A 23,803-nucleotide genomic window follows, 5' to 3' on the forward strand; every position below is an offset into this window, starting at 1 on the left:
CAATCCCAGCCTTTCGTTAAATCTAAATTAACATACTCCCATGCCAGCCTCCTCTTATCCTCTTCTTCCATGTTTTCCCTCTCCAATCTCTCAGCTTCCTCATACCGCTGTGTTCCTTTCTTTGGCACCCATGCTTTGTATACTGCCCATAAACCTTCTCCGGCTTGTGCATACTTCTCTGGGGTACATGTCATATAAATGCACCCCCATCTGCTGCAAGATCTACCCAGTGTTCGCCAAAGCTTTTGGGGGTCTGGTGGGGGAGTAGTGACAGCGCCTGGGGGATGAAGACGTTGCTCTATTGACACCATGCGAGGTATGTTAGGGTCATCTGTTTGTACCTTGCTGTCTTCTGTTCCGCAAGGTGCGCAACGTGCACCAATTCATCATCATTGCACTGCTAGGCATTGGTTTAGCGCAGCATCGAAGCCCCATTTGGCATGTACAGAAGATCACAGGAATGCTTTGAAGAAGCCTCAAAGAATTCTGCCCATTCTGACCTTAGAGGACATTTCTCCCCATCACTGATGTTTTTTTAATTGCTGTTTATTGTGGGGGTGAAATGAAAGATCTGATACTGCAGATAAGGGAAGTGAACTTCTTTACTAAGTTCCAGTGACAAGGTATACACATCAGGTAAGTCCAAAGGTAAGTAGGAAGGTAAACAGGAGCCATCCTACGGCCTCCACTCTCACAGGCTGCTTCACTCCAACTGACATTCATGGAGCTTACAGGGGCACTCACACCAGAACATTCACAGGCATAACATTCCATCAGGTATTCACTCAGGCAAGCATTCATGCAGGGAACACAAGACACAGCACAGTTGTTAGGAAATCTGCAAAAAACAGTTGCACATATTGACATAAAGTACATTTACAACTTTCTTCAAAGTTCCAAAATGTGGTGTAGTTAACCCACATAATGATGCAGAAACTCCTTTCAGACTTTGCCAATTGTGATAAAGAATGATGAAAGACTATACCAGATGTCAAAACTTCTTCACGTCTTTGCTGAATGGTACCATGATCCAACACATGCCCTAATCAAACGTCACCTGCTCCGTTGACCGTTCCTTTGAACTTTAATTATAACCATGCCAATGAAACAAACCACATTGCTACCGAGGAGACATATAAAGGTGGCGACACAAAAATAAACGAGTTAAGAACTTGGAGACTTGGTTTGCAAAACAATTTAGAAATGACTCCCAAACAAAGAACCAAATATTTGGATAGTACTTTGGTTAACATATACAATTTCTTTACTAAGAAATGATCTCGCTGGAGACAAAGCTCAGGCTCATGTTAAGGCCAGGCATTCCTGAACAATAATTTGTATCACCATGATCAAAATAACCCGGTTCAGCCATAAAACAAAGGGAGGCGGTCTATGGAGAAATGCAGGGACGGCATCAGGGTCCTTCACATTTTTCAAATTAAAGGAGTTTCGAGAGGGGGGATGAGGGCAGCAGCTGTCTCCATGTTTACAGTCAGCACTCAGCAGTCTTGTAACACGGCAATATGTTAATTTCTCTATTTTTCGTTTTGGGGCTTAATGTGCGCTTTGCAGCATTTACATTACAAGCTGAGTTGTCTCTTCCCACCAGGTATACAGAAGTGTTATCACCACATTGCCTTCTAACACTGGTGCCTTCAAATCAGCCACTTGCTGACAAAGAAGGGTTTAGAGCTCTTCAGTTGCCATTTAGTGTTTAAGCTCCATGCTGGCTGGCCATCTCATGATAATCGGCAGCTATTAACAGTATCTTTGCTGCCATTGTCATGTATGCCCCCAACCATCATGTTGAAATGGTCCCCCACAGATCTTCAGTCTGGCCTTGAACAATGGGGTGATTCACCAGCAGGCCAGTCCTTGTAAAAGGTCAGCATGGCTGGGGAAGGGTCAGTCACACGTCAGGCAAGATGTCCTGCTAGATCCGAATCTCAGAAAGGCCAGTATTGCTGGGGCAGAATCAGCCCTACCAGCCTCACGAGGGCCGGTCCCTATAGTCCAGTCCATCCTCCAGTGCGGCGTGCTTTCTGGTAGATGGGTCTTTGAATAGTGGCCAGGGCACCTAGCAGGGGACACACACCCAGTGTATCTCCTTCAACCCCTTCTCTTACATCAGACGGCTATGCTTAGGGAGGGGGTTGTGGGGGGGAGGAGTGGGGGTATCTGCAGGCAGGGCTGCATGCCAGGGCCTCACGGGCGCCTGAGGACTGGAGCTGGGACTTCGTTTTTATTATTGCTGGTTTATCTTTCATACCCGTGCCCTGCTGTGGGCACACTGGTGCCACGCTGGCGCAATGCTGATCCAAGATAAAGTCCTGAGAGACTCGCTCCATCCTTATTCGCCTCATGTAACCCGCCCTCCCACTCCAGGCGGAGAGGGCAGTGCTCGCCTGCTTCTCTGTAGGTCTGTCACTATACATTTACAGAGAAGCACGATGCTTGCGTGTGATTATATACAATGATGATGCGTTATTTTACGCAACTTGTATGTAGCACGATGTTTGCCATTTTCGTGGCTTCTTGGCACCCTTGGCAGTTTCTGTGGGCGTGCCTCTGCTCCAGATGGGTGGGTAAAGTGTGACTGAAGTATGGGAGGCCAGTAACATTGCAAGACGTCTGCACAGTCAGTAACCAAGGCTCTGGCAGTGCACCAATCGGAAGCATGTCTGTGCGTATAAACAATTCTGGATTCAGTGTGCCACAATCGTCCTTTACTTGTGTGCCCACCGCAGGTCTATGTATTGTTATTACAAACTAGTGGCATAACACCAGACTGTATGCAAGAAAGGGCAGAGTACAGCATGAGGCAGTGGCACGGGAGTTCTTGCTGGCTGAGCCAAGGGAGCCCGCCCATTCTCATCTTTCTTAGTTAGCCCCCAGCACCAGGGTGTGCCACTGCTAGGGGAGTTCATGTTGGCTGGACCAAGTCAGGAAGTCCCTCCTACTTCTGGTATAACCTCCTTCCAAAATGTAACTGTGCAGCATTTATAAACTGTTCCAAATACGCATGTATCCCTTGGGACTTGAATAACAAGTGTTATTACAATCCAACTCAATGGTACTGATGTTAAGGATTTTGGAAGGATGGCAGCCGGAGTCGGCCCTATTGAGATTTACTGTGACACGCATAGCAATGAGATCCCCGCATAAGGCACTCGAGCCACTGAGCTGTGTTTCAGTCTGATTTCTCTCTTTGAGGCTGATGTCTAGACGCACTCTCTCCATGTCACAAAGAGCAAATGCACTTTAAGCGAAAACTAACAACCGGGAAGTTAAACCTGAGCCGGTGGACCACAGCGCTCTCAAAACATTCAGACTGACAAAATGTGCGAACAAAATAATTGAGTCCTTGGAAATGGATTATTGTGGGCAACACGATCTGAATACCCTGAGAAACCAGCCGCACAGATGAGAGTCCATGTCAGATACGGAGAATGCTGGTGTCAGCTGGGCCCTCAATCCAGGGCAAGGGTAAAAGTAGTCTGACTCCCTGTGGGCATTGGCCAGATCTCCCCGACCACCCCGATACCAGGGCTGACCAAAGTCTTAGTCTACACCTGACCTGCAAACACTGCATACGCGCTGCTCTCTGCAGTGAAGGCCACAACTGCATGCTTGTGTGTATCTGCTCTTATAGAAGAACATGTGGCTGTGGGCTAATTAGGGATTTATCAAGAGGGTTTTGCTGGGATAGGGACAGTGGCAGCCTGCCACTATTGGTGGGGGATGAGGGGAGTGCTGCCCCGCGTCCACCCGTGAGGGGCAGGCACAGGACTGTGCTCCCTCCCTCTGAGCAGGATTGCGTCCCCTTCTTCTCCACAACAAATGCGGCGCATAATAATGGGAGGTAGATAGAAATACATTTTCAAGGTTCCACGCGTTTCCCTTCAATAGTTCAAGAACACAAAATTATAATGACTATCGTATCCAAAAAGTGTTCATAATTGCACTGTATTAATTGCTTGACTGTTTTACTGTTGCCGACACGTGTTTCGACCTTCTGGTCATTTTCAAGCCTTTGCTATATACAGTCAATTCACATGATAAGTTATTAAAAATTAAATGAAAGTGTAAAATATAATAATAAACAATAATGAAATAAAACAATAAAAACATTCATTGACATTACCATTCTGTTTCCAATTTTCATCATTTGACAGAAGTTGAGAAGAGTTTGGGAAATCAAAATAAATAAATTAACATAATAAAGAAGAGGTTGAAGCGCTCTGTTAGTCATTGTATCCTTCCTTATCTATTGTTCAGTTATTACAATTTCAGTTGATATAATGAAGACACATTGTCATAATAAATAATAAAAATTCCCGAATGTTGATAAATGAAAGATTTCAATTCACCAGATAGTTGGATTAATGACAAGTTGCTCACTCACATATATGCACATGCCACAAATAGGCGCTTCTTAATAAAGGACATTTCTCCCATTGGTAAGATTCATTGGGAAAAATGATATTCTTGGCTGTGTTGTATCCCATACCGTGTTAATAGCCAGCAACACCTTGATGTGTAGTGTCAAATAATATATCTAAATACAACTCACCAATTGTGTCTGATTTGAACGCCATTCTATGAAGAAATATTAAATATATATAATCAATTTAAAATGGAGGATTTAAATAATGAGTTGGTTCTATTGTGGTATGTATTAATTAAGTAATTCTCACCCATTGCTCAACTCATGTGATGTCATGAAGTTGGATCTTGATAAGTTAAATTGGTTATATTGCTTGTTCTGACAATTTCTATCAGCATCTGGACCAAGGTGATAAACCCCAAGTAAATAGGCATTGATAACATTACAATTAATATGATCAATGTCTAGTGTTTATGGCCCAGGTTACTAAAAATGAATGCGCGTCTTACAGAAATAATTTTGGAAGCCTCCCGAGACGGAATGTCATCCGGTTCAGGTTACAGCGTTATGCATGGCAATCTCCTGCGATCATCATTTTGACACCCATTATGTTTTTACATACTCATGACGCAACATGAAGTCTGATGCCCGAGGTCTGTCTTCACTTTCAGTTATGAAAGCAAAATTATAAATTCTCTTAAATGTAAATCTATTCCTTCTCTTGAATTATGTAGGATTTTTTTTATAATTCTTCATAATTTAGGAAGATTTTTTGGACTAAAGTGATTGCCCACAATTTGTGTCTATCACCGTAGGTCTGTCTTTACTTCAGAGTTGAAGTCGTGGCAGGGATGACAAGATTGTCTGTACATTGGTTTTATTCCTCCTCAAAGTGAAATTTAGCTTAATCTCACTATCCTTTAATATTGTATGATTGAGAATGAAAATTATGTCATAGCATGAAATATCTTGCCCCAAATCTTTCTTCACTTGTAATTAAAGGATCACAAGGCAGATGTAGAATTTCTTTTCATGTTAGCACTTACGTTATTCAAAATATTTTCAAATTCAGTGAATATTTCAGTGTGATGGGAATCACATTACATTTTCACCATCATAATGCTATGTTGTTACTCTGAATCCAATTGGGTCTTCACTTCAAATGTGGGTACATTTTTCTTGATATTTGCTCTAATGCTTCCAAGATGGCCTGGATGTTGGTCCCAAGATTATGGTTGGAGATCATAGAAAATGTCACAGTATGACATCTATGGCTCCCAGTCTGTCTACACTTGGTGTTGTAAGATCGCAAAGCAGATGTAAAATTCCTTTGAGTATTAGCACTAATGCGTTCTCATGATTTATGTTAATCATGTTGAATCTTTTATTAGAGTGGGAATCAAAATAGATTCTCATCATCATGGTGCGGTATGACGTATGTGTCTCCAGTTCTGTCTAGGGTTGTACCGAATAGTTAATTTACTATTCACCCAAGTACTGAATAGTTGGTCCAACTATACAGCCGGAGCCAAATAGTGAGCCAAATAGTTGTTTTTTTAGGCAAACATGTTCTAGGGCATAATAAACAGCATTTCAATGAATAAACTAAGGAGACATTCCATTGCAAGGGTATTCATATTTATTAATTGGACACATCTCTGTAAGTTTATGCACCGAGTGGTAACCTCCCACCTCAAGCGTCCCCATAATAGTAAAACCCCCATAGTACTCACCAGGATTGTAGGCACTAGGCAGTGATCTGCATCAAGGTGGTGGAATATCAAGCCGGTCTCGGAGATGAGCTTCCTTGGTTGGTGATGCGTCTTTTCTGGGCAGTGGTATAACTAAAGTAAAGTAAAGGATTATGTTACTTATGTGTGAGCGGCTGAGAGTGCACTTTATACTCCTATGCCAGACCCCAAGCACTGACCAGGGGCCAATACTGTACCCGTCACACCCCACCTTGCAAATCAATCCCCTCTGGCATGGAAGTCCTCCTAACACTCCATGGCTGCTTAAATATTATTGAGGCCAGGCAGGTGGCCCCAGATCCAAGCCTGGAACCAAAACCAGAAAAAGCTAGCATGGATCAGTGTCAGAAAATGAGGCAATGTGGTGGACCTGTTTGATGAGTTACTTTGCTATGTGGCTAATCATTTGGACAAGTGTTGCGGAATTGTTCAAATAAAATGTTTCTACTCATCACATTTTCTCACAAAAACCCCCTTTGGGTAGTACTAGTCAAACAATGTCAGAAAATTAATGAATAGCCATTTGCAACATCAGTGGGGCACTTTTGGGGAGTGGGCAATAGGGCAAATGCCTGAACCAAAAATACAAAAGCCCCACACTCTATACTCCCACCCACCTACCCCCACACTCTATACCCCCATGCACCCTACTCCCACACTCTCCACACTCTCCACCACTCTCCACCACCACACATAGGTGGGGTAGGGAGAGTGGGAGAGGGGCTAGTGTATGTATGGTGGCAACAAGACAAAAATAATCACAGTTCAAGGGTGCTGAAGGGGGCGGGTGGGGCATCAGCAAATTTCGAGGCTGCCGGGGTGGACAAAGTGCCCTGGCAGCCTCGTGAGTCTGGGCGCTGCTCCTGGACAGTGGAGCGGCCCCCTATGTATCCATATAGTCAGGCCACCTGCTTTGCACCACCAGTGGCCCGACAGAAATTATTGCCATTTCGGTGAGGCCCCTGGGGTGCAGGGCCGGGGGGGTAGGCATCAGCTAATTTCGAGGCCGCCGGGTGGACATAGTGCCCTGGCGGCTTCATGAGTCTGGGGGCCGCTCCTGCACAGTGGAGTAGCCCCCTATTTGTGCAAATAATGTCAGGCCACCTGCTTTGCACCGGTGGCCCGACCGACATGAAATTCCATTTCGGTGAGGCCGCGGGGGTGCAGCGGCCTCACCATGCTGAAGGGGTGGGGGGTGGCTCAGAAAATTCGGAGGCTGCCGGGGTGGACAAAGTGCCCCGGCGGCCTCGTGAGTCTGGGGGCCGCTCCTACACAGTGGAGCAGCCCCCGATTTCTACAAATAATGTTGGGCCACCAGCTTTGCAGCGGTGGCCCAACCCACATGAATGCCATTTCGGTGCGGCCTCATTGTGCTGAAGGAGCGGGGGACCACAGCAAATTCTGAGGCCGCCAGGGTGGACAAAGTGCCCTGTTAGCCTCGTGAGTCTGGGGGGGCCACTCCCGGAAAGTGGAGCGGCCCCCAAATTATCCATAGAAGCAGAAGCTTCTTTGGGCGCACTTACGTGGGGCTGATGGTCTCTCCGGTACTGGCATCTGCTGGTGCACACCGTTGGCATAGGAAGCGAGGGAAGGGAAGAACTGTTCTCTTCCCTCACTTCCTATTTCAACACGTGCTGAGGCAGTTTCCTCTGTGGTCAGGCTGCAGAAGCCAATAAGCAAACAGCTTATTTGGCTTCTGCAGCCTGGACACTGTAATACATTCTATGATTGGCTGTCATCTCCCAAACAGGGAGAAGGCAGCTAATCATAGAAAGTGGACTTCGGCTTCGAGTCACTACGCAGAAACTATTCTGCCAAAGCCAGATAGCTATATTTCAGCTGAAATTCGGCAGAATAGTGACTCGAAGCTGAAGTTCGGTATACCCCTAGTTCTGTCTACCCTAAAAATGTAACTGCAAATTTAGTCATTCGATGTTTGGTCCCAATTCTTCAAGTATGTCAAACCTTAAGTAAATTTCACAATTAGTCAAACTACGATCTGGGTGAGCAGTTGATCTTAATCCAAATTCTGTACAGCCAAGTTTATATTACATGATTTTCAAAGACGATATTAGAGATTTTTGAAATATGATCTTTGTCTAATCCAGTTACAATGATACCTATAAACCAACATTTTGCTTTTTTATAAGAAACACTAATCTCATGTTCACAATTGAAACCATTTTTAACACATCATAATTTACAAATCATTTTAGATTCTGCATGCCTCAACATTAGTTTCTGATCTCCCCCTCGGATACCAATTTGTATTTTGCTTAAACCAATTAAATTAATATCATCCTCGTTACTCATTTGATGATGTTCTTGCTAGTGATTTGGCAAAGGTAATTGAGTAGTTTGTGAGCTCAAACTTGATAAATGTTCACGTATGTGAATCTGTAATTCTTGGATAGTCCTTCCCACATAGATTTTACCACATAAACAGATAATCGCATACACCGCATATTTGGTTCTGCAATTGATGAGATGTAGAATTTTAATTTCCGTACCATCAGTATGTCTGTATTTCTGGGTGTCTTTGTGTGCATACTTGCACAAACTACAGTTACCACATTTGTAAAAGCCATGTGTATGTGTGTACATGGATTAGTTCATGACCACCCAAGGTTTCAGGAACTGCTGGTTTAAGGAAGCAGGGACTTAATTTGTTATTAATGGAGTTAGCCCGAGTATATACACACATTAGTTTCTTATCTATATGCTCAATTAAGTCTTCATCCATCCTAAAAAGATGCACATGTTTGTTCACAATTCTGAATAAATTCTGAATAAATGATTGCTATCTTTAGGAAAAAATGGTAACTAGACTCACCTGACCATACTCTTTGGCCTTTTCTGGTGGTTTTGCTTTCAACATGTCATTTCTATTCATGTTTTTAATCTTATTGCATGCTTCTGAAATGCATTCCTTGCTATATCCTCTTTTCATAAAATCTCTTGCTTAGCAAGACACATTCAAACTCAAAGTCTTTAGTAAAACTGCAATTTCTGCGAGCACTGAAAAATTCTCCAGTCAGCATTCTGTGAATAGTGGATTTTTTATGACAGCTGGAGGCAGAAAGGGAAGGGTGGAGTTGACTTCTGTTGTTTTCCTGAATGTCTTGCTTTCAATTTTGCCATCATGAATAAATATATATATATTCAGTAAAAAAATGTTGTCGAAGGGACTTTATGGTTCCAAGTAAAACCGAAAACCCCCTGAAATTTGCCAGTTATGGTAAGCTAAGCAAGACTAACACCCAGGACATCAAAGATGACATCACAAATGTCATTGATTACATCACTGATGACATCACATGTGCATTTACCTTTCATGAAAAGTCTGTACAAGGGATTCTTATTGTAATGTTAATAAAAATGTTTTAAGGATCATTGGAATAAATATCATGAGGTATGTAGTGCATTAAGTAATGCATTAATCCAAATAGCTTTGTGTGCAGCAGACATGATGGATATGCAATATTAATAATCTTCCCATGTTAAATACTAACATTATAAATGCTTTCTTATTAGAGTCTTGCATACTGTGAAACATTTAATAAGTACTTAATAAAACCCACTTACTACATTATTGCATTACTGCACACAAAATACAAACAGACAACAACACATGCAATTAGAGTATATACAGGGAAAGTGAAGTAAACAAAAAAACAGCAGTATTACCCGACAATCTTCATAACCTAATGGATTATCTTCACGCACAGACATGATTGCTGTGCTTCAAAGCTACTACTTCCACATGTATAACTATCACATATTGTGACTAGGCCCTAAGGAAAGTAGTGTAAGTGCAATGTGTACAGATATGACCATATCCAGGTAAAGTAAAGTAATAAAAAAAAACAACTTAACTATAAGACAGTGTTGATAAACTTACTAATCATCTTCATACATAGAAAGCATTGCTGTCTTCCAAGTCTGTGTTTTCCCCTTTGTATATGTTTCATATGCTGTGAGTGGACCCTAAGTGAACTACTGTAAGAACATATTTGAAGTATATGTCTACAAATATAGTACTTTGTACTATAGTATAGTGAATTTTCAGTTCCTGACTGTTACTGGCCTAGATATATCAGTAAAGGGAAAAAGAGTGAGCCAGACATGTGATGTCATCAGTGATGTCATCAATGATATTTGTGATGTCATCTTTGATGTCCTGGGTGTTAGTCTTAGCAGTGCACGGTGGTGGCGTGAGTTATGGTTGGTTAGTTTACCATAACTGGCGAATTTCAGGGGGTTTTCGGTTTTACTTGAAACCATAACGTCCCTTTAACAATGTTTTTCTACTGAATTTAATAGGTTTTTAGTAGCGCAACTTAACCATAACGTCCATTTAACAAAGTTTTTTTACTGAATTTCATAGGTTTTTATTAGCGCAACTTAACAATAACCTCCCTTTATCAAAGTTTTTTTTTTACTGAATATACATTTTCACATTGTGAATTTGATAGACGTTTACTAGGATTTCCTTACTTTATATACATGTAACATAGAACATACCAAACACCCCGCTAATGATTTTGATGTCTGCGGGCGGTCACGGACGACATCAACACTACCCAAACACTCAGGGGGTATCTGAAATTGTTCTATCATACCATATAAACACTGCACAAGTTCAAAAAGCAGCACATAAACACATTATAATATAATAAATAACAGTGGAACCTACATATTTAACACATCAACCATCCATTTAAATACCATATGTAATAAAAATGGATTATATCATAACAGAAAAGATATGCCTCCAACATAATTACCTCACAGAAACTGCAGAGCTAGAAGCAACAATAGACCTACACAATACTATGAATACAACTTGCCAGAAACTAGTAAGTAAACTTCATTTTTATTATATATTTCTAAAGTTTTTGTATGAGGTGCAGTAATATATTTTTGTTTTTCACACATAAATATGCAGTACTTTGGAGTGGCTAGAGGAAAATAGTCCATGTGAGGAAATGTCTGAAGACAGCGATAATAATGGTAGACACTTCTCTATATAAGCAAATTAATAATCATTACTTTATGTGTACTTAACATATATATATTTATTTTTAAAAGACCATACAAATATTGAAAATATTACACCAAAAGACCCATTGGAAAAGACTCTGGAATGCGTGGAACAGAAAATAGACATGCTCAAGGAACATTTCAATGGTTTGAAACAGTTAGTGGAGGACCACATAAAAGAAAAAATTAAGTAACATTGTCCCACCTGTACCTGTGCCCCCTCTCCATGTGCCAGTGAACTATCCCCAAACATTCAACACCAAGATAAACGATTTGATGAGACTTCCATCCCTTCATGCCCTCCCATCCATCCTCTCCAAACCCCTAATTCCCTTGTATTTGTATCAGTTTCTGCTTCCCCCTCTCTGTCATAAATTGTGTATATGAATATAATAAAAAAATGTTATGTTTATTTTAATGAAATTCTCTGTGTCTTATTTTTTTTTTAAAAAGCCATTAAAATGTCCGCGGACAGCGTGCCTATCCGGGCCGTCCGTAATTAACAAAATGTGGATGTCCTAAGGACACTACACCTGTCCGTACCATTCGCAACCAATATGGAACTGTTCTTAGAACACACCAGGTGTCCGGGATGTCCGTAAATGAACAAAATGGGGGTTACCTAAGGACACTATACCTGTCCGTACCATTCGCAACCCAGATGGAACTGTTCTTCGAACACGCGCAGTGTCCGGGATGTCCGTAGGTAAACAAAATAGAGGTGTCCTAAGGACACTATACCTGGCCGTACAGTCTGCAGAACATCTATGCACATGCGCACCACACCCGTAAGTCTTGTGAACATCGCGCCTGTCCGTAACTGTCCGTCTCACTTGTGTCACACTTTTAATTAGCTTCAGGACCCGAACACTGTCCGTTGAACACCCGCGCGCATGCACACAACTGTTCCTGTGCATTTGGTGTCCTGCGGACACCCGTTCCCTTCGTGGACGTGTTCCTGACATCATCCTGTGACCGCACACACGCTGAGCGTGTGTCCTAATTTGCGGACTCGTCCGGTTCCCCAACATTTTAAAAGAACTTATTCAGACAATTCAAATTATTTTACAGTAAAAATTCACCATTTCACATGTCCCAGACAATGGCCCTGGCTTTTCACATTGTTTTTGTAACTTTTTGAATGCTTTTGAGTGTTCGATATGTTTGCGAGGCGCACCCCTCCACCCCTATAAAAGGCCACACCCCAGAGCTGATCTTCATTGTACTTCTGGCTATTGCAGATTGACTTTTGCTGCCTTTGCTGCTCTTGCTGAGATTATCTCATCAACCCTAATGGCATCCATGGCTGCTGTTGCTACATTTGCCTCAGCACCACCCCCAAACCCTCCAGCACCACCCCCCCCAAGGGCCTGCACAGGGGAACATGTGTGAGGCTGTAGAGAACGAGGATGAAGAGGATGAAGAGAATGAGGTAGAGGAACTCCCTACTACCAGCACTCGCCGGGAGTCTTGGGTGTGGTGCTTGTTTACCGTTTATGGTAACGTACCAAAAGCACGTGCGAACAAGGTCACCTGTAACCAGTGCAAATTGGTGCTGAGTTGTGGGAGACGTGGTTTGTACAGCTTTGGTACGACATCCATGAAGCAACACCTAACTTTGTTCCACAGTGCGGACATTCGCAAGGTTGTATCTTGTGATAAACGTAGTAGGTTGAGTTCCTCTACAGCATCCTATGTTTCTGCTCCTCTCACCACAAGAGACACTCCTGTGGGAGAGCGCATCCCTCCACAGGAGTGTCCAGCTGCTTCACAGACCATTCGCGATGCTGTTGACCCTTACCTTTCGAGGGTCACAATATTGTGTATGTACTGCGACGCAGTACTCTGCAGGGGAGAGAGTCTTCGAAGTGCTTTCGAGACTACGGTCACGGACCACCAGAAGACCTGCTACCTACCTAAATAAGGCCCACTCTACATCTTCCTCTCTCCACCTGCCCTTTCTTATCCCCGTGGTTGGTCCCTTCTTTACCTTCCTTTCCCCTCCTCTCCTAGTGTGTCGTGTGTAAAAAAGCAAAGAAAATATAAAACAACAAAATAAAAAAAGGCTCTTTTCAGAGCCGCCTTTCACAGTTTAAAAATAGAAGCGTCAAATAAACAGTGCAGGGCCCTGCTCATTTTTTGAAAGTCCGCGGACAGTCCTAGGACCGATAAAATTTGGGGTGCTGCCCTAGCAAAACCAATGCACTTTTCTCTGGGAGGAAGTTGTGGCTCTGAAAAGAGCCTTTGGTGGTGTTTTGTGTGTTTGAAAAACTTGGAATGGTCAACATCTACTCTACTCCAAAAGGTCACAATGCATTTTGTACATTTCTCAGAAAAATCTGATTGCCAGCATATATAAGATGGACTCCATCTCTACGAAAAATGTATGTGCTATGAAAGATAATATGTTCATTGTGAAAAGAGGACATGCCAACATCTCTTAGAAAGGCACAAACAGCCTTATTGACATTGCACCTCACTTTCTCCATTTGTGGACCAAATGAAGAAGAACGCAGACAAATTTGTCTGTGTGCAATACGAGAAAAAAATACTTGGGAATTTGGAAACATGTCCATGACCTTCTCAAGTCCTTTTTTATTTGCAAATTGCAAAGAAATTCCAGACACATGTCTTAAACTGTTCCCTCCACAATGAATTATAATTATGTATGGATGATGCTCTTTCTCTAAAGTAGCACAGAGAGGTACCAAGTCCAGCCACTTCATTCCACGCACTCCATGCCAGTGCACTTCCACATGATGGAATCTAAGATCTGCAGCTACTCCACAACGTTCTGCATGCACCTCTAACCAATGTATTCATGAGTCTCCCAAAATCCAGATAATCTGTTTTCGAAAACACACAGCCATAGCTATCTGTTCTTCTCTCAGGAAAAAAGACATTCTCACAAAATCTCTCCTTACACAACAGACCCACTAAACTTTACTGACCAATCCCTAGCTCCGCTCATTCTCATTTGCATGCCTCTCCAGCCCAGAAACCCTGTATGTAATACGCGCTGTCCGCAGACTACCGCCATGTCCGTGGACATATCGAAGATCTGAGCGTGGTGAATGTACATTTAAATAGTGTGCCCCATTTCCCTTTTGAGGTGGGCTCTGAAAAGACCCGTTTTTTTTTTGTTTTTTTTGCAGATGCCTGACAGACACCTGTTATTTTGTTTTGGGGGGGTTTCTTATTACATTACAACTAAAATCTTCACATAACCTTCTCCAAAGCAACCCTTACATTCCAAAACAGCATGGCATTTTCCAAAAAAGATAAAGAAACACCATCAATATTCTCATTGTTACAGAAAAACATACCAGCTCTAAGCATGAAAGCACGCATGCCTTGATTGATTGCACACCTAGCAATGTTTTGCTGAGGACCAAAAACAGAACCATTGTCCCATATTGTCCTAGGTAGCAATCCAGAAAGAATTACTTTCGCATTTGGAAGGATGTTCATTACTGCTTGAACCAACTGTTGCAAATCTGCCAACAAAGTAGGGGCACTCACATCGCACAAATGGAAAGCACCATAGTGCAAAACTACGAGATGGGGACTGTTCATCCTATGCATATCTTCATAAACTTGGAGAATTGCCTCTACATTGCAATCAGGAACAGCGCTCCACACCACCTCCACTTCTTTAACATCAAAATTGTTTGCCACATGCCTGCATTGAGAATACTGCTGCAAACCATGCACAAGCATATCTCCGAGCACCAACACCCTGACTTTCTCCACCTCTGCCATCTTCACTACACAAACTCTCTTTCTACACAAATCCACAATGTTAACATCTGATTGGCTGATTCCTACAGTCCCCTTTCCATACTGGATTTGCTGGAAAACCTCGGATGTGGCACACCCTACCCGCGGACAGTCGCGGTGTCCGCGCAGCATGTAACTCTTAGCCAGCCCTTCTACCCTTTCCACATCACTCTCGGTGCCATTCACTCATTGGTTACAGCTAATCAGTCACACAACCATCCACCAATCACATCCAAGACCTCTACATCTAACTCGATCATCAGAGTTCTGCACTTCAAATGTACTAATGATCACTCTGAGCACAAGTCTCATATCATTGGAAAGCACCTACTACAAAAACTACTGTACAAGTCTCGAAGATTTCTACTTACAGCTCCATGCATATCCACATGCATGATTACAAACTACAGGTATGCATATTTTATTCAGAGTACATGTACAACTCTTATGAATCCATATAAACAGAGTAATACCACTAAACCTGCATAGCCTGTACATACATGTCAACATTCCCGATTTTTCATTGAAAAATCACACTATTTTTTACTGTCTCCCACATAACCTATACATACATGCCAACCCTCCCGATTTAGGCACGAGACTCCCAATTTTTCATTTAATTTTTTACTGTTTTCCTCCTAAATTAATGGTAATCCCATGCAATCCTATGAGTAAAATAAATGTTCCCGATTGCTGTGTTGAAATCTCCTTCTCAGGGGCTCCCGATTGTTGGCATGTCTACCAATAAAATGAACTTATTGAAATTTTTCCCATCTACTATAATCAACTATCACTTCCAAACCTGTCTGCTATCTACAAAACGGCTTTAAAATACCAAGTGAATTTCATGCACTTAAAATTCTACTCATTTGCAAAGCATGTTGAACTAACATATTGTAAATAAAATATAAAGGCTGCACATAATCAAATGAAATGCATGCATACACTATGTTCAGATATCAAACAAGAATACTACCACAAAAACATAAAAATCAATGTCTACATTAACATCAGTGCTATAATTACTAACTTCTTTCTTTTACAGTTGCAGTGAAGACCACTCTCCTGAAAATCAGCAGCATCTGAACTACAAACATATCAGAACAAACTTGCTCATTCCACAAAAAAGAGTAAGTACAATACTACCTTAATATTCTTACTGGTTCTCAAAGACACTGTGTGATTCATGTAATTTGCGCACAAAAAAAACAGCGATTTCTGAACCATTCTGCCCACAAATCCCCATTTATTAAACAGAGATTAGCAGGCAGAATGGCACACAAATCCCTGTTCTTTTGGAACACAAATAACATACTCAACCCTTAGAATGTTAGTACTACAAAACAAAGAACTGTTTTAATTTTATACCATTACGGTTACTATTTATGCTTCTCCTCACCACTAGCTCACTTTCTACTCTCATCTGAACCGCAGTTTAGTAACACACAAATAGAAGAATAGCCTTCCCAACTCATTGTAACTGCCCAATGCACAATCACACACTACCACATACATCTTTCCCATCCTACTCAGACACTCATGCACACAGCACACATACTTTGCAAAACGGCCCAACCCATACCTTCTTATTTTTTTCAACAGACCCCAAAGAATGCCTACCAAAAAGCAAGTCCGTAGAAAGCAAAGCAGAAATAGAGCAAATGAAAATAAAAGTGTCCAAAATAAGGATCCATCTCTACCAGAGTTTGTACAAAACGCTCAAACAAAACAGCGAATACAGTCATTTAGCGAAACAAAACAAGATTCTAGTACAGAAACTTTGCCTCCTCTATCAAAATGTAAAACGAAACAAAAAATGCTTAACAAGGATTCGGCTAACACTACTGCTAAAACTGCTCCTATAAATCTTGATATACTAGCAAGTAATCATACCAAAAAAAGTATTTTAGCAAAAATGTTCCGCCACAGAGTCCTTCAAAATCTTATAAAAACAGGAGAGAAATCATGCACAACCCTTAAAACCTACCGTAGAAAATTAATCCTAGAAGCTCTCGTAGACAGTTCAATCCTTCTCAAAAGGAAGTTATTTATTTTACTTTTAAACAGGATGAAACCACTAATAAAACTAACTATTAAACTACAAAAAAAACTTCTCAATAAACAGAATGTCAACAAAAATAACTTCTTAAATATATGTGGAGGTGAATGGAGTCACACCACTGCCACAGAACCATATTTTAATGAAGAAGCATACAAACAAAACCAAACAAACACAATTGTCATCCATACCAGTGGATGAGGTTATGAAAAAAATAATAACACCATAATGGAACAAGAAATACTGCTTACAAAAATATCCCCAGAAATCTCAGAATTACCTCTCCATTCGACTGAACCAGAACGTCCAGTATACAAATGGCCATGTACGTCAATGTGTAACATTCCCAAAAAATCTTTCAAATCTTTATGACATTTCCTCAATCAGTATGTGAAAGGAAAAGACAAAATCAAAATGAAAGTGCTGCAAAATATGTACACCTGTCCAGTGCGCAAATACACAGGACTACAAGGACATTCATTAGCCTGCATTTCAGGACCTATTTTCAAAAGCACCTTCCATGATATCAAAATGATATCAACACATCATTCAATATTAAGAAGTCTATAAACTGTACTATGCTAAAAGTCCTGCTTCAGAACTAGCCAATTTAAATAACACTCTTCTACATGGTACACGCAAAGACCTACAAGAAGAAATCGACTGTATCCAAAGAAAATATTTTGGAAGTGAAAGCCACTTAAAAAAATGCAATAGCTTTACAACAGACTAGCAGCAATTCTGCACATGGAAACCTTCTACTACACACATACAAAAAAGAAATACTAAAATTTAAAAGTACATCCGCTGAAGTACCAAACCATGTGTGTGTGTGTTGCCGCAGAACTTTTTACAAAAGTAACACAAAAACTATAGAGTTAACATACAAAATAGAAGACAATGAAGATTCCAAATGGTTTGAATTAGCTCTCTACCTTGTAGCAGAAAACAAATACGAAATAACTGACCCCTTAATACTTTGCAGTTACTGCACTACAAAACTTGACAACAACCAAACTCCTTCACGTGCTATCACAAATAACTTGGAATTATTCCCACTACCAAAACCCCTGCAACAACTCAATTTATATGAGAGCATTATAATTCAAACAGTGTACCCATTTCAAGCAATAATACGCCTTTAACCAAAAACAGCAAAATTACCTCCCTCTGAATTGGTGAAAGGCATTCGTGGCAAAATAGTTTATTTACCATTAGATCTGAAAGAAAATGTGCACACTCTAGGAGTGCAACGTCCAATAGAGCAATCTTTAATTGTCTTAGTAAATGGTGTACCAACAAAAGACAAAATAATTTGGCAACTACTCGTGGATTTACATAAAGTTAGACAAGCCTCCAATATCTAAAAGACAATAATGAATACTACAAAGAAATACATATTGAAGAAAACTTAAGGGAAACAACTGAAATAATTCAAGAGTCACTAGAAACTGGTCAATTTGAACTTCCTGATCCAGCTACAGTATCCAATATTTTAGACCATTATACAATTCATCCATTACACTCCAATGACACCATAGATAATGCACTAGAAACATACCAAATGCGACAAACCAAGGAATCACCAATGAGCACATGGGAAAAAAGTATAGTAGCACGTGCTTTTCCTCTACTATTTCCTACTGGCAAAGGAGGAAGGTACGATGATAGACCCACTCAGATAACAGCATCAGAATACCGCTCATTACGAATGTATTCTGAAGATCCCAGATTTAGACAAAATGTGGAATACATATTCCACCTACTCTTTGAAAGTGAACTAGCAACTCTATGTTACGGAGTTGCACACATATTGAAATCAGGAACCCACTTTCAAAATATGTCAGCTATGCAATTAATACAAAAAGTGCAAGAAAAAGATGAGATTTTACAATCAAGCATTACAAATCTGTTTGCAACCATGCGTGGTATGAAAGGGGACTGGTTCAGACGTCACGGAGATGTACGTTGTATGATAAGAAAGCTTGGCCCACCCACTTGGTTTATTACATTAAGTTGTGCAGAATATGCATGGGAAGATTTACATGATTTCCTACGCATATCAAACAAAAACAAAACAAACATAGATACACTAACACCTGGAGAACTTTGCTCTCTAGATCCTGTTAATGTTTCAAGATATTTCCACCATTGTTTCATTGCTATGCTACACTTTATTTGAAATAAAACTGTTCCTCCACTCAGAGAAGTGCAACACTTCTTTTGGAGAAAAGAATACCAAGCCAGAGGAGCACCACATATCCACATGCTTTTATGGATTAAAAATGCTCCTAAATTTGGTCATGACAGTGATGCCGCTGTTTTGCAGTTCATCCAAAAATATGTCACTTGTGAAATCCCTTCATAAATGACACATAGTGACCTTCATGCAAATATTGTCGTTGCAAATACAAAAACAAAGGGAAATACTACACCAAATGCTGCTTTGTTTTCCCTAGACCAGTTACAGAAACAGGTGAAGTGAACAACTTCATGTCTTCAGTTAGACATAGTGTTAAAGGTAAATCACCTAAGAACACATATTACATAAAAAGGACAGACAAATCAAAATATATCAATGATTACAATGCAATCATTGCCCTCTTATGGAATGCAAACATAGATGTGCAGTACATTGCAGAAAATTCCACTGCAGTTGCACGATTTGTTACAGCCTACTTAACAAAAGCAGACAAAACAGAGCTTCAAGACCTCTGGAATGACCTATCATCAGACAAAACACTATCTCAGAAATTGTACAGCTTAGGCATAAAAATGCTCTCTCATAGAGAATGTGGCTCCTATGAAGCTGCAGATTGTTTAACCGGTACTGCTTTGTATGGAAAATCTGAAAATATTGCATGGCTAAGTCTTGGTCCTGCTAAATCTAGAAAAAGAGTTCTCAAATCATATGAGGACATAGAAACAATAGCCAAAAATGATCCCAACAGCCAAGACATTTTGAAAAACAATTTACTAGACACATACTACCCGAACAGGAGTACCACTTTGGAAACCATGTGTCTATACCACATAGCCCAAAACTTTGTATACAGAAATAATATAAAACCTGATGAACAAAAAGGTAGATATAGAGTGACAGATTGTGAAGGCAGCTTAGTGAAATTTACCAAATGAAGCTTAATTAATCATATCAAATTGTCATTAAAAACTCCTCAACAGAAAGAACTATATTACATGTCACTGCTACAACTTTTTAAACCATGGAGAAAAGAAGAAGAGATACTATATAACTATGACTCCTCTTAAGACGCTTTCAAAGCAAATGTAGGCACTATCACCGATGTAAACTTTATGCAGTACAAAACGAATATTGCACAATGAACAGCAACACGAAGAAGAACTCAAGGCCCAACTAGATAAGGACACTCCTGACAGTGGTCAACCTTCTGTAACAGGAAACCAAGAAACACTGGGACAGCCACTAATAGCAAATGAGGCAGAATTAGCTATGACAGAAGTAGAAAACACCATGTGTCACTATGAAGAAGATACAGAAGACTTAACTCTACTACAATCAAAACTAAACAAAGAGCAGCACACCGTTTTTGAAGAAGTAACAAAAGAAATTGCACATGGTGTACAACATGAAAATAAAGAATGTACCTGCCAAAATTACAAATCTATACTACTATACGTCAGTGATGAAGCTGGTTCAGGCAAAACATTCTTAAACAAAATCATCAGCAAGTTCCTTCAACAATTGACAAACAACAAACTGTCAGCTGTTGTAACTGCCCCCACAGGTTTAGCTGCCTACAACATAGGCGGTGTCACTTTACACCAATTACTACTCCTTCTAGTAGAACATCAAAACAAATTAGACTATTACAAACTTTCTACAGAAGCTGCAATGGAACTACGCAGAGTCTTAAAACAAATGAAAATGCTACTAATGGATGAAGTGAGCATGGTCTCCAACCTAATGTTGGCTTTGATTCACCACAGATTGCAAGAAGTACTTAAAACAAACTACGAAGAGCTCTTTGGAGGAAAACACATTATTGTTTTTGGAGATCTTCTTCAATTCACACCAGTGAAAGGTGAACCTATTTTTAAAACCTTAGGACAGAAACTCTGCCGTAAAACTGGTGGCAGCATAGGAAATGTCAACCTTTGGCATTATTTCCAATAAAGAGAATTAACAGAAAACATGCGCCAATCTGCAGACCTCACTTACGCCAACATTTTAAAAAGTATTAGAGTTGGTGTACTATCTCAAGAAGCACAAGCAATATTAAAAACCCGGCACATCCATGCACTCTATGGCCAGAACTCATGTGCTACTGATGTCATGGAACAATTAGCACACACAAATGTCAATTGTATGTCCCTGATGCCAACTCTTGCAAGCTGTTCCAAATTCAATGAAACAATGTTGAAAAAAGAAATGCAACCAATAATTGAAATTTGCTCCACAGACAAACTGGACGTACATGGTATGACACTACCCATGTGTCAACAAGCCACAACAAGACTAAATAACCTAGAAAATTCTATCTCCAACACAGCTGGTTTTTGAGAAAATATGAAAATGATCCTTAAACTGTAGAGTAATGCTTATACGTAACCTTGATGTGGAGCTAGGACTAGTTAATGGAGCACTGGGTACAGTTGTTGGCTTTCAAACATACCCATGTGACAACAACATTCAGTTTGTCAATATTCTCTTTGACAAACTTTCAGAAGTAAAAAGGATAGGTCCCTCAACAGCTTGATTCCTTCTCTTCAAAGACATGTGTGTCGGCAGAGATCAATTTTCTCTAACTCTAGCATATGCAGACACCATTCATAATTCACAAGGTCTTACCATAGACAAGGCATTGATAGATATTGGTAACACAGTCTTTTAAAGAAGGCATGAGCTATGTAGCACTATCATGCTTAAGTACACTTGACGGTCTATTTCTAATCAACTTTGATGCAAGTAAAGTAAACGCTGATATTCCTTGCATTTTAGAATACAATAGACTAAGTTCAATATGCACCCCATCTAAAAACATATCCTGTTCCACAAAAACAAAAACCTTGTAAAATAAAACTAATTCAAACAGAAATGCAACAGGATCTGACTGCAAATCCTCCAAATAGAGTAAAAGAAGCTAATACTTCATCAATTACCATAACCAAAGAAGAACCTATTACTCAAAGTAAGTCAGGTACTTCTTCAAAGAAGCAACACACACTCTGAAAAAATGACTTGGACACAGATCTATCTGGTCCATTCAAAATTTCAAATATAACTGGTGTAAGTTGCTACGCAAATGTAGCAATGAATATTCTATTTCAATTGCCACCAATTGTTGACAACATTTACTTAGACAGTACAGACCAATTGTGTTTGCAAAGGTTAGTCCTTCATAGAAACACAACAAACAATCCTGACAACACGTATAGTGTTCATGGAATAAGACAAGAATTGGACTACTGTGCTGGAATGGTGAAATTCACCATAAACTCACAAGACGATCCACAAGAATTTCTAATGTACTTATTACAAGTACTGGATAACAAAAACATACCAATAAATGAAATCTTCTAGATTTAATACATGTGGAAACATAAATGCACTCTCTGCAACAATGTGACACAGGAACAAATCCCTAATGAGTGATACCTGCACGTATCATACCTAATGGTGAATCCGTTCCATTTCAGCAACTTGTACAAAATGCAAACCATGGTAGATTATGTACTACCTGCAAATCAGATCATCGCTCCACCTTACTAATGCAAACACATAGTAACTACGTAATACTAATGCTTCTATGTTACAATGCAGATGGTACCAAAAACAACTGCAAGCTGACTGGATTCACACACGGTCAAGTATCACTTGGTAAGAAAACCTTCACAACAATAGGTATAATCTACCACGCAGGAGCCACAACCAATGCAGGTCACTACACTGCATATATAAAAAAGAAATGGGGATGGTTTGAATGTAATGATAGTACCATTACTCTAAAGCAGAGATTACCAGCAAATCTTACAAACACTTATTTAATCTTCTTAAAACCAAAATTTTATAACTAATCTGTACTTAAACATTAACAAAAATTCAATTAAAAAACTATAAACTGTTAGAATACGCCAACAGGTATCTAACTGCCCCAAGATTCTATAACAACCAAATAGATAAATGAATACCACTAAATTATAACAAAAAATAGACAGTTAGAATACACCAACAGGTATCTAACTGCTCCAAAAATCTGCAACAAGCCAACAGATAGAGCATTAGCCAGAAACAACAAGTGAACACTGACAACAAACAAACAAATAGATTGTAGCATAACAAAAAAAGTTTTTTTTTAATCCGACATGAATCGTTTTTCCCACAGAGCCAATGATTTGAAAAACAAACACAGAAACTGAGCAAATTGCACAGTACACTGGTTTGTAAACTAAATATGAGGGTAAAAAAAAGCTGAAATGTCTATTATGCAATGTAATAAGTCTTTATAAAATATATACACTAACATGCTCTTTTCTTTTATCACAGAAATTGAAAAATAATATGTACTCCAGTTACCAAACTCATGAAAAAAATATATCCAATCCCAACAAATCAAACAGTAAGTATATTCTAATAGAATTCATAAATACTGCTGCATAACAGAACCATTGAAGCAAACATCTAACCATAGACCACAATACAAAATGTTCACTTCCATGGATATGTTATACTACAGTGCTTGTTACCAAACTCTACAATCTTAATGACATGACGTAGCCAAAACTTCACATACAAACTATACA

General features: G+C 40.0%; 1 protein-coding gene across 3 annotated transcripts in view; it reads right to left on the reverse strand.

Moving 5' to 3' along the window:
* LINGO3 (leucine rich repeat and Ig domain containing 3) overlaps positions 1–23,803 on the reverse strand; it is a 696,949-nt gene that overhangs the window by 591,960 nt on the left and 81,186 nt on the right. For all 3 annotated transcript variants that reach the window (XM_069649533.1, XM_069649531.1, XM_069649532.1), the window contains exon 2: positions 6,121–6,231. The gene's annotated coding sequence lies outside the window, so the exon portion shown is untranslated. The remainder of the gene's footprint in view (positions 1–6,120; positions 6,232–23,803) is intronic.

Source organism: Ambystoma mexicanum, chromosome 1p (assembly GCF_040938575.1).
Source record: "Ambystoma mexicanum isolate Mex_15411 chromosome 1p, UKY_AmexF1_1, whole genome shotgun sequence".
NCBI classification, from domain to species: domain Eukaryota; kingdom Metazoa; phylum Chordata; class Amphibia; order Caudata; family Ambystomatidae; genus Ambystoma; species Ambystoma mexicanum.